Genomic DNA, 11125 nt, shown 5'->3' on the forward strand with positions numbered 1-11125 from the left:
TGGAACGGGCCCAGGGCCCCGGGAGGGCCAGGGCCCGGCCCAGCCTGGCCCAAGCAGGGCCTGGCCGGGCCCGCTGGCCCCCACACGGGCCCCGCAGCCACCTGTCCCAGCACCGGAAACGAGAGAGAGCTTGGAGGGGGAGTTTGCCTATTCTTAAATGTGGATCACAGAGGTGATCACAACTTTAAGTGGCTTATAGAATTGTCCATATTCAAACTGGCCAGCTGATAGGTTCTATCAGGTCCCAGAGGAAGCTGTAAGCACCCCTTAGCAAGGACGTCCCTTCCAGGACTATGCTTGCTAACCTATGACAACACTGTATTCAAACATTTTACCATCTGTTCATTCTACATGTACCTGAATAACTGCTTGCTTTCAGATTCCCATTGGTTTGTGCCTTGTACAATATATGGGGCTCCCAGAAGTAACTAGACGGGTCCTTGAGTATATAGAACATTCGCAAAAATGCCAGTATTACCAACCTCTCTCTTCATGTAGTCCTGATGTTAGCAGAATATCCATTATTTGTTTAAGGCTGTTTTCAAAAGTATCTGTGAAAAGTGTGAAAGCGAACTCCTCTAGATACTACTTTCCACAGTTAACTTATTTGAGAACACTTATCCTGGAGATTTTCAACTGTGTGACTGTTCAAACAAACTCACGCATTAGGATGTTTTGCCTGGGTATTGAACCTGCAGAAACAGAATTCTTGAATTGCTCCAATCTCCCTGTTTTTCACTCCTGGGAGGTTGCTTTCATTGTGCCTTCATTCTCCATCAGTAAAATGTGGGCAGTAGTGTTTCTCCACTTTCTACAAGCAAGATAAAGGAAAAACATTCAGTAACAAATTAATAATAGAAAGACTAATTATAGTAAAGCAGATTTTTTTCCCATAGACAACATATTTTCACTAACTGCTCTGTATCAAACATACCGGCACAGGAAAGTTGTCAGTCTACCTAAAGTAATTTAGGAAATCAGAATAATTTTGGATCCTATTTCTCTTGTGAAATGTAGAATCTACGTTCATATACATGAATGTCACATGTGGTGCTGGGCTGCAGATTTGCAACTGGCCATGCAAACAAGAAGACACTGTAGGATGAAAAATATAGAATCACAACAGTAAGTTTTGCTTCAAGCACGAGGGGTCCTATTCATACTGGGATGCCCCAAATGTGACTTTACACAGGGTTCTTAATTCAAATGTTCAGATACAATGTGATTTGACTAAGCCCTAGCACCCATACTGCTCATTACTAACCATAGTAGAAGTTTGCAAAGCAATGGTACTTTTGCACCATTGCAAGTTCTTGCAGCTTGTCTATTTATCCAGATGTCCCTGGGATCAGTCTTGAAGTAGTGATGTATCTATGATGCCAGATCTTTCTGGTAGGATATTAGATGGGCAAGGATGCTGGTGTTACCTCAGTTGTAGAGGGGTATCCTTTGTCCTTCATGGACAGCTCTAATCTTCCAAGAAGCAAAGTCCTTATTTCTAGGGCCAGGCTGCCTTTTACTTTGTTTTGCTTAAGCATGAAGAATACAAATTGAATTTTACAATCCTGTAAAATTTGACTAACTCATTACATTACTGCATCTAATGTGAACTAATATATGTATTAACAAAGTTAGTAAGTTTTTATAATATAAAGAGTGTTTGGGGGTATTAGGGAAGAGAAATTTAATAATGCTCTACAAAATACTTCTCTAATGAAAAAGCGGGCATTTACCTGGGTAATTGACATCTTTTTGCTTGAGATTGTCCTTCACTTGTCACAGCTACTGCTACTGTTTTTTTACCTGAAGAATATTTTTGCACCTTCCCCAAAAAAACCTGGAAAAGTCTGCATTCCTCATTTCTGCTTGGCTTTGTACAAAATTAGAGTTATTTATACTAATATTTAATTCAAAACTCAAGTACAAATGTGATGGATAGAGCTTATACAAAACATATCATGAGATGATTTACACAAGCAGAAAATCTGTTAGAACACAGGGTAAAGTTTGCATCTTTTGACATCAAAGTCTTGTTTGTGCCAGAATAAGCATTACAGGAAATCAGCATCCAGCCCTTTCTGGATGAAGAACTTCAACAATGGGATTGCTGCATAGCCACAAGGTGAGGGGAAGTAATACAAAGTGCCTGAGCTAGGACTAAATAGAATTACAGAGTTGGTTAAATTAGACTCAAAAACCTAGCTAGTGTCTGAAGTCTGGAAACACATGGAAACCATGGATAACTATCCTTTTGAGCCTCCTGAACAATTAATACCATGTTGGAATGCTAAATCTACATAAAGGATACTTCCTAAATGACGTAATAGATTGAAAAGCATCCCTATGAGATCTGTCCTGCATGGCTATCTGTAGCACAAGGTCCATGTAAGTGTGTTGTTAAATGTTTAAGTGTAGGGTGCCTTTTAATGGCCTCTTTAAAGACAGCAAAAGAGAGGTTATGGAGAGCAGTTGTACATTGAAAGCCATAGGGTCTTTCTTCCTGAAAATACTTGAGATGATGAAAACGCTTCAAAAATACACAAGCAAGGGTTAGAAAAACTTTCAGTCCTAAAGTCACATTCCCACCCTTGTCATGCAGTGAGATATCAGTTCACTGAACGTAGAATTTAAGGCAGTGCATAAAGACATCACAGTAAAGTGCGCTTGGTTCAGTCCCAGGATTATTCTGCAGGCTCTCACCATGTGTTTTCTTCTGGAAAATGTATTTAGATGTCTTTTCTGAATGTCATTAATTATAACCAGGCATATGCATAGGAGGCATATTCTGACATGACAGCTAAGGATTGAAAAGTAAACGACTTGTGATGGTGATCTCAAAATGATTGGGTAGTTGGTTTTATGCTGAAACCATGTGACGCAGACAGCTCTCGATAACCAGATTCAGGTGGGAGAGTGTTTCTTGGGGTTATTTAATTTATACAGCTTTTTGTATAATGGACTAGATTTTGCAGCTTGATGGATATAAAAGATGCCTTCATTCATGTAGTTAGGATAAAGACCATAAAATTGCTTCTTGGCTAGACCTGAGGACGTGAAAAAAATGCTTAAACTGCTGTGCTCTTTACAACACAAAGTATGGAATCTATGTGATGTAAACCTTTTCTAGACTTGATGGGTATATTTTTCACAGTGACCCTATTCATTTAGACATCATGCCAGTAATTTGAAAGGACAGACAACAATATTACGTATATATATACATTATATATATATATATATACACACATATGTATATGTATGTATATATGAAACTATTGAAAGCAGCTGCCTACCAAAAAGCTTGCAAAAGGCAACCATTTTAAATTCACAGTTTAAGAAATAGTTGAATGCAGTGGGAAGATTTCTTTTTATGGAAATAAAAGAAAGGCTCAAGGCAGTTAAAATTTTGAAGAATAAGGAAATAATCTAAGTTGAAAAGCAGCAGTACATTGCATACATATCAGGTCTAGATAGAGGTAATCTCAGAAGTAACACGTAATTTGTAACACACAAATGTTCAAGCTGAAAAGATTCTTTAAAATTTATTTTTACATTTTTTTAAAATTTTATTTTTATTTTATTTTATTTTATTTATTATTATTAAATTTTACACATTGTTGAATACTTCGCAGCATTTGCAGAACATTGATTTTCTGCATTTATGGGTAATCTGTCTCAAGAGAAACTTTAAAATAGGATATTTGCTTGGTCAGGAGCTCTTCTATTGTTTCGCCAAAATCTCATAGGTGGTTAGAGCTATTTTAAGTATTTTAACTTCTGGTACAACCAACACAGGTAACAAAACTGACAATTTCACCAAAGAGTTTGCCCTTCAGACCATATCAGTGTCATTACCTGTATAGTATTTTGTGTGTTCAAAGGAAGGACAGATGGTTAAGTGCAGGGTTCCCTAGCCTTCCTTTGGCTGCACTTATGATGCATGGGAATTTATGATGTACCACAGCAATGTCAGACAGAAGCATAGAAAAAAAAGTATTTCTGTACCACAAAATATAGAGCTCTAGATTTTATTAATAGCTTTTCACCTATGTGAAAACTTTTGCAACTTTTTGCAACAGAGTTATGTGTGTGTGTGTGTGTCTGTGTGAGTGTGGAATGGACCAGTCTGAATTGCCTCGGTTTCTGGTATTTAAAATAGGGATTGTCCTTTAAAATGCATTGAGAGTTTAGATCTGTTAGTGACTGGGAAGTTATGAAAGTATGTAAAAGAAAGACTGAACTGTTTTTTTACCTTTTTAAAAGAAAGTTGCAAATGCAAATTCAGTAGTTCCACAGTTAGTTGGTGTTGCCAGCCGGGCACTGTGGCTTTGTGGTGCTGGACCGTGGGGTGCCACTGTTGGGGAAGATGAAACAGGAAAGTCTTATAAATATGATTGCCTGACAAAAGATTTTGGGAATATGAAAACTATAAGCGACATCGAAATGAAGGCCACCTTTGAGATACCAAGTCTTAGTTACTGAACAACTGGAAAACAATGGTATGGCCGACTGAAGGTAATCCCCTCTTGATTGAACAATACCCTCTGCTTGCAGGCAGGTCCAAGGGTCAGAGCAGACCCTACTAGCTCAGCAGAAGGGGTCCAAAGAGTAGTTTTTAGAAGTTAAGATGTAACACTCTATGGTAATATAAGAACTCTTATAGGCTGTATGTAAATGCTATAGGATTTGTATCTTGTATTAGATTGGTTAGTGACAATTAGAATATTCAGTACAGAAGATGATTTATTGTATTGTAACCAGGACTTCACCACTCCACTCTACTTACTCCCTTACCCACTTACTCTCTTACTTACCTCCTCTTCGCTTACTCCACCCTTACTCTTACACTTACACTCTTGCTCTCTTGGGCCTGCTCCGAGCTGCGGCTTGCTGCAACCTTCCTAAAAGCATCTTCAAAGCAAAGCCACTCGGCAGGACCACCACACACTCACACACGTGTACAGGCACACACACATGGATAGCTCCTTAAAATGGGTCAACGGCAAAGAGATAGGAAAGGGTCTCTGTATAGAGTTCCACAGGAGCGATTTATTGCAGCCACACTCGTGGAGTGCTCCAAGGACAAAGACCAAGAACAATGGAAGGTCCAGGTTTAAGGAGGGGAGCAGATCGAGCATCAGGGACATCTGAGGGCACAGGGGCGGTATACAGGCGGGACTAGGGAATGGGAACCAATGGGGAAGCTCTGGGGGAGTGGTGAGGGGCAAGGGCCAATGGGGGAACCTGGAGTGAGAACTTTCTAGGACATGGGACATATGGGGTGGGAAGGCCAACGGCCAGCAAGGGAAGCAGAACTGGGATACATTAACAAAGCAAAAGCAAAGCGTCCCAGGGGAAGCCTCTTCTGTTCACCATAACCTGGGGACGACACTCTGGTCTTAGGGACTGTCCCACCAGCAGACTCTCTTTGTCCTTTGTACCACTGGCTCACCAGCCACCACAAGTTGGAATCACATAAGTAGGGCTGAAAACATCCATAAGAGATCATTTTGGATACACTCGTATGCATAATATTTTGCATTACTTTATTGATTTGATACTGAATGAGTTTGCAGAAGATAAAGCTTTTTGACACTCTAGGGTCTCTGGGTGCTCTTTTACAACTTGGTCAGGGCCAGTTGACTGTGTTTTGATTGCATAAATACAGTGTCCAGAATGTACGCCACCACTTTCCACTGGAATTTTCCGATGAGAAATGTAGGAGCCCCTAATGGGCGAAAGATTGGCAAATGCTGGCAATGTTTGATGCGTAGAAATTCACTATGATCAAGCACATTGTTGGCATGATGAAGAGAACCTGAAATCATTCAGAGCTAATTCAGAGAGAAAGTCACTACTGAATGCTCCCAAGCTGATATACCCAGTAGCCTATACTAGTGGAAAATAAAAGAAGTGAGTTCAGAAAGAGAGCCAGTATAAAACACCACTTTTAATTTCCAAATTACCTCCTCCCAAAGAAGGGAAGATTAAAAGAGACGTAAAAAAGAAGAGCACTGAAAATCTGATCAGTGAGAAGTGCAAGGTTTTGCTGCTCCCTTATTTTTTTTTTTTTAGTGTGTGGTTGGAGTACTGCAATTAACAATGGCTTGGGCTCAGAAAGAGAGGCAGATATATCAACATGAGCCTGGGGCAGACAGAGATGAAGTAAGCTTTAAGCACAGGTCTTCAAAGGTGAAAAGCTAATGAATTAAAAACTGCTGCTCTTTCTGTCTTCCTGCACTGACTTGTTAATTACAGAGTTATGCATGACCTATACTTCAAGTGAAGCATGCAGAAGGAAAGTGAGTTGGTAAAGTAGGTGACAACAGTTAAAAATGCCACTAAAAATAACCCAGTCCTTTTACAATATATTATTTTCAAGTGCCTTGGGACATCATGATATATGAAAATTGCTGTGCTAATTGAAATTGCTATCTCTTCTCATAATAATTGACTTTATGAATCCCTTTTCTCCCAACTGGTAGAAAATGAAAGAGAGAAGGCAGCAGCCTCCCACTTTTTGCAGAACAAAAACCGGGAAAGATTTTGAGAGAATTCTCTGCGAATATTGTAGGAGAACATGAAATTTTGAAGAATTTATAAGCTGCATACACCCACATAATGTAGATTATTAAGATTATTTTTGATGCATAAGAATTCAAATAGGAAGAGTGGCTAAGTACAGCTCTAATGATAGAAGGGCATAATATCTGTTAGGGCATCTTTTGGGACATGTTAAGATCCTATTGTTGAGAGATGCCTCTGCCCAAATTAAGGTGCAAACAAGATCATATGCCGAAGCCAGAAATAAGTTATTTAATAGTAAATGTGAGGTAGAGAGATAGAAAGAAAAAGATAAAAGCAAAGGGTGAAGAGTGGAAGAGGGGAGAGAGTCAGATGAAGCAGAAGAGAGTCATGGCCCATACATACAGCAGCATCCTGTTGCTCCCTCTCCAGCCTAGGCTTCTCAACAGTGGGGATCCTCAAGTCATTGAAAATTGTTCATTATTTATCTATTTTAGCAAACAAAGAAATTAATGCTTGTTTTTTACACTGTTCTCTTATTCTATTAGTTAAATGATTCCCTCACCTCTAATGCTACTTAGTCCCATATTCAGTCTTTTTCTTCTTTTGAGTTGGTGTTTTTTTGTCAGTGGTTGTAATCTCCCTTCGCCTGAATTACCTTTCACCCAGTCCAAGCTGATTTCAGCACAGTTGCTGAGTTTGCTTTCCTCATGGCACATAAATCCTGTCACTATCAGTGATAAATTCTCCCTCAGCTTTGCTTTCCTCCACCTATGCCTGAGATGGACAACTGACCTTTATCTCAAGTTCCTGTCTTGGTGGTTTAACTTACAGTCCAAGTTTCAGTTAACCACAGAGGCATATTCAGGGTGGGGGGTTATGGTGATTCCAGATGCCATCTGTCCTATAACTTGAGAGGATCTTTGTCTGACCAGTAACATGTGTGTGAGCAGTTCCTTTACAGTCTACCACAGTGGTAATTTTTGCCTGGATGTGCACCCAGGATGTGCTAACCAAACCTTGCTTCCACTAGACTTGGAGTTAGAGGCAGCCTGTCCACTCCGTGCTTATCTCATGGCAAAATCCTTCTGTGGCCAAACCAGTGTTTGATAAAGGCAGCTGTGCTCTCTAAGACTTTACAGGATAGTAATTTTCAAGGTGTTTTCTTTCTGAGGTTGAGTGTGGTTGATGTTTCTTACGAGAAAATCTTCTGTGCTAGGTTCTGGGAAGGAGCAATAAAAATCAAAAAGGCCTGTGACTTAATTTGTAACCAGAGATGGAATTGGGACAGAGACATTACCCCTACTTATGTTATAAATGTGTTAGTGGTTTGAGAAACAGACATGGGAGGAAGTTACATGGAAATATGCCTAGTGATGCCTTTTCCTGGTCTTAAAATCAAGAGTCATACACAGTTAGAAGGGGAAAAGGGATTTTACCTTGGTATTTATTTTAAGGATCCTTAGGTGCACACGTCCAGGTTATATGCATTGAAATGCACCCTGCGAAAATGTACACCCCAAAAAATCGGGTATAACATTATAGATTTTACTAATTAGCATATCTATCAAAGATTCCCCAGTGAGAGGCTCGACTGAGCCCCCCTCCCCAAGGAACCTTCCCCTGGATGGTTCTATCTTAGTTTACAGAATGTGTTCTGGAGAGGACCTTGGGGTCTGGGGCACACTGATCCCTAGCTACAAAGCTTCTAAAATGTTTAGTCTCTCAGCTTGACAAACAAGTCCAAGAATGTAAAAAAAAAAGCACTAAGAATACAGAAGTTGTAAAAAATGTGTAATAGGGGTATAAAATAAAAGGCAAAAAATCTTCATGGCATCACTAGGATGGACAGTTTATTACAAGATGTTTTTGAAAGGCTGTAAGATGAGCTTGTTGACATTTACTAATTTTTTAAAACAACACCCACAACTAATTTCTTCATTTTATCTCCATCAGTTTTGTTTCCCCCTCCCCTCCGCCCCATTTCCTTTTGTCTTCTTTTTTCTCAGCCACTAAAACTTGCCAATTCAAATATTGTGGTCAGAGCTTGTTTGCTTGAAGAAAGGATCATATGTGCAAATATTTGCATGCTTTCTTTTAGATATTTCAGTGACAAAACTGGTAATAAAATCAACTCTCCATAACACTAAACTAATTCTATTTGAACTGAATAATGAAAGCTTCTAACTTCCTCTACAAACCTTATTTTTCTACATGTGAACATGTAAAACATCATGGCACATCCTGGCACAAGTGTAGGTATTTGTCTGTAGACAAGAAGCAGTATTTGTAAGACATAAAACGTGAAGAAAGGGTCTAATATATTAGTATATATATATATATGTATATATATATATATATATATTTATGTATAAATTTAAGTTATGTTGTGCTAACGTATTTTTGTGATAGGTAAAGCTTTAACAGTAGGTTAAGTGCTCATTTCACATGAAATGGCATGGACTTTTGTGATTGTCATACTGGTTTCTGCACACATGTATTTAAAATAAAAAATCGCATGTAAACTTTAATTTCTAATTTATTTTTGTGAGAGTTTTCAAGTAGCCATTACTTGATCTTTAGAAAAATAACGTACATTCGTTAGTAATTCTCTGTCCAATTCCCAGTTCTAAAAAAGTTATCTGAATATATGACAAAATATTATTTAAAAACATTTCAGGATGTCATGGGTTAGCATAGCTACGGAAGTGATTTTCTTGCAAAGAGGTGCTTACAGCTTCCTCTATGACCTGACAGAACCTATCAACTGGGTAGTTTGAATATTGGCAACTTTCTAAGCCACTTAAGGAGCTTGACACGCCTCTGTGATCCACATTTAAGAATAAACAAACCCCGGGAAAGCTCTCTCTTGCATCTGGCCTTGGGACAGGAAACTGGGGGGGAGCCCATGCAGCCCAGCGGGGCTGGGCCAGGCCCTGCTCAGCCTGGGCCGGGCCAGGACACAGCCATCCTGGAGCCGTGCGGACCTCTTCCATCTGCACCCCGCCTGCCCCAGCACTGTTACATGCAGATGGCACGGCTCCACACCCTCCCCTCCAGTGCGGCCAGAGATTCAGCTGAAGCTGCCCTGCTGCCTGGCAAAGATCATGTGACCAACAGAGAGAAGCTAACTCCAGCTGCAGGGCCGGGTGAGATTAACCCTTTTAGTGCTGTAAGTTTGCTCCAGAACAGATGAATCCTGCTGACATCAATCCTCTTCCGAGTCTGAGGAAGAAGGAAGGTGAAGAAAACACCAGAGAGACACCAAAGTCAGTAAAGAAGGAAGAGCTGAAACCTGAGGGAGAAGAAAGAGGAGATGCTTAGAAGCTGAAATTCTGTTGTAAAGCTATGGTGGTGATGGACTGTGATATATGAGAGTACTCATTGTAATTTCTTGAAAGCCTGGGGGGGTGGAGTGTTCAAACTGTACTTGTGAGCCAAAGCACCTGTGCTGGAATAAGCAAATGCTGAAGCAGCTGTAATTTGATGAGAAGTTTGAACAGGGAGAGATGGAAGTGATGAGGACTCTTGCTCCGAATTGGAAGGAGAAGACCTCTGATCCTAGAGATGAAGATGCTCCCAGAGATAGGTGAAGAGAACCTTTGTTTCTGAACAGCTCATCCTTAAAATGGTACCCCAGTAGCCCAAGACTGGACCCTCGAAAGCAGTTGTGGGGAACGCTGTAAGTTGGGGGAAGGGACTTTCACATGCAAGCAGAGAACCAGCCTGGGCAGCTGTCTAGCTCTGGTACTGAAGCCATGAGAGAACTTCTTGTGGAGATGTCTCCATAGCATGAGCAAGAGAGACTCCTCTCCCTAAGTGAACTGAAAAAGGTTATTATAGAAGTGGTAAACAGACTGAACATCTCAAGGGTTGTCAGTGGGAGAAGAGAGAAAGGTGGGGGGAGAAGAAGTGTTCTGAAGGTTTGGACTGAATATTTTTTCCTTTCTTTTAAGTCTGTTAATAAAGTTCTTTATATTCTTTTAAGTTTTGTGCCTGCTTTGCTTTCTCCTAATTCTTATCTCACGGAAGGTAAATAAGTAAGTAATGAATATTTTGGACCAAAACCACTACACGGGAGTTTTTGAAAACCTAGTTTAGATTCTGGACAGCCATTCACCAGCTTTATGGTTCAGATACCTTCATTCATCAGAAAGAATGATGAGCCATTTACTAATTCATCTGGCAATATATTAGCAATTGCCTGGGTTGGTAATTAAATAAAGATAATAATAAAACATGATAATGTATTATCAGAGAAAGAGTTCCATAGGTGTGAAGAAAATAATTTTAGATTCCAAAGCTCTGGGAGAATGCATATCCATTCTGCTTCTGTTGTTTTGATTTAGAAGACAAGGGAATAAAAACATGAGCAAGTAAGGAGGCTTCACACAATTAGGGCAGCAGTACATTAGCAAAAGATCAATTTAAGTGTGAATTTATTGAGTAAATTTAGAGTAAATTATGAAAAATGCTAAACTGTTTGAAGTACCCCGAAGAGTTATATCTGGAGAATCATCCAGATAAGCATGGAGGTCCTCTGGACAATTAAATGAAATTAGCAGGTTATGTCAAGACATACAGGATTCATGCTTTTTTT

General features: G+C 39.7%; 1 long non-coding RNA gene across 2 annotated transcripts in view; it reads right to left on the reverse strand.

The window, feature by feature from the left end:
- Positions 1 to 237: 237 nt before the first annotated feature.
- LOC108445750 overlaps positions 238 to 11125 on the reverse strand; it is a 46291-nt gene continuing 35403 nt past the window's right edge. For both annotated transcript variants that reach the window (XR_001860712.1, XR_001860711.1), the window contains exons 3-4: positions 4253 to 4354; positions 238 to 811 (exon numbers count right to left, since the gene is read on the reverse strand). This is a non-coding gene — a long non-coding RNA (uncharacterized LOC108445750). The remainder of the gene's footprint in view (positions 812 to 4252; positions 4355 to 11125) is intronic.

Source organism: Corvus brachyrhynchos, unplaced genomic scaffold (genome assembly GCF_000691975.1).
Source record: "Corvus brachyrhynchos isolate BGI_N302 unplaced genomic scaffold, ASM69197v1 scaffold33, whole genome shotgun sequence".
NCBI classification, from domain to species: domain Eukaryota; kingdom Metazoa; phylum Chordata; class Aves; order Passeriformes; family Corvidae; genus Corvus; species Corvus brachyrhynchos.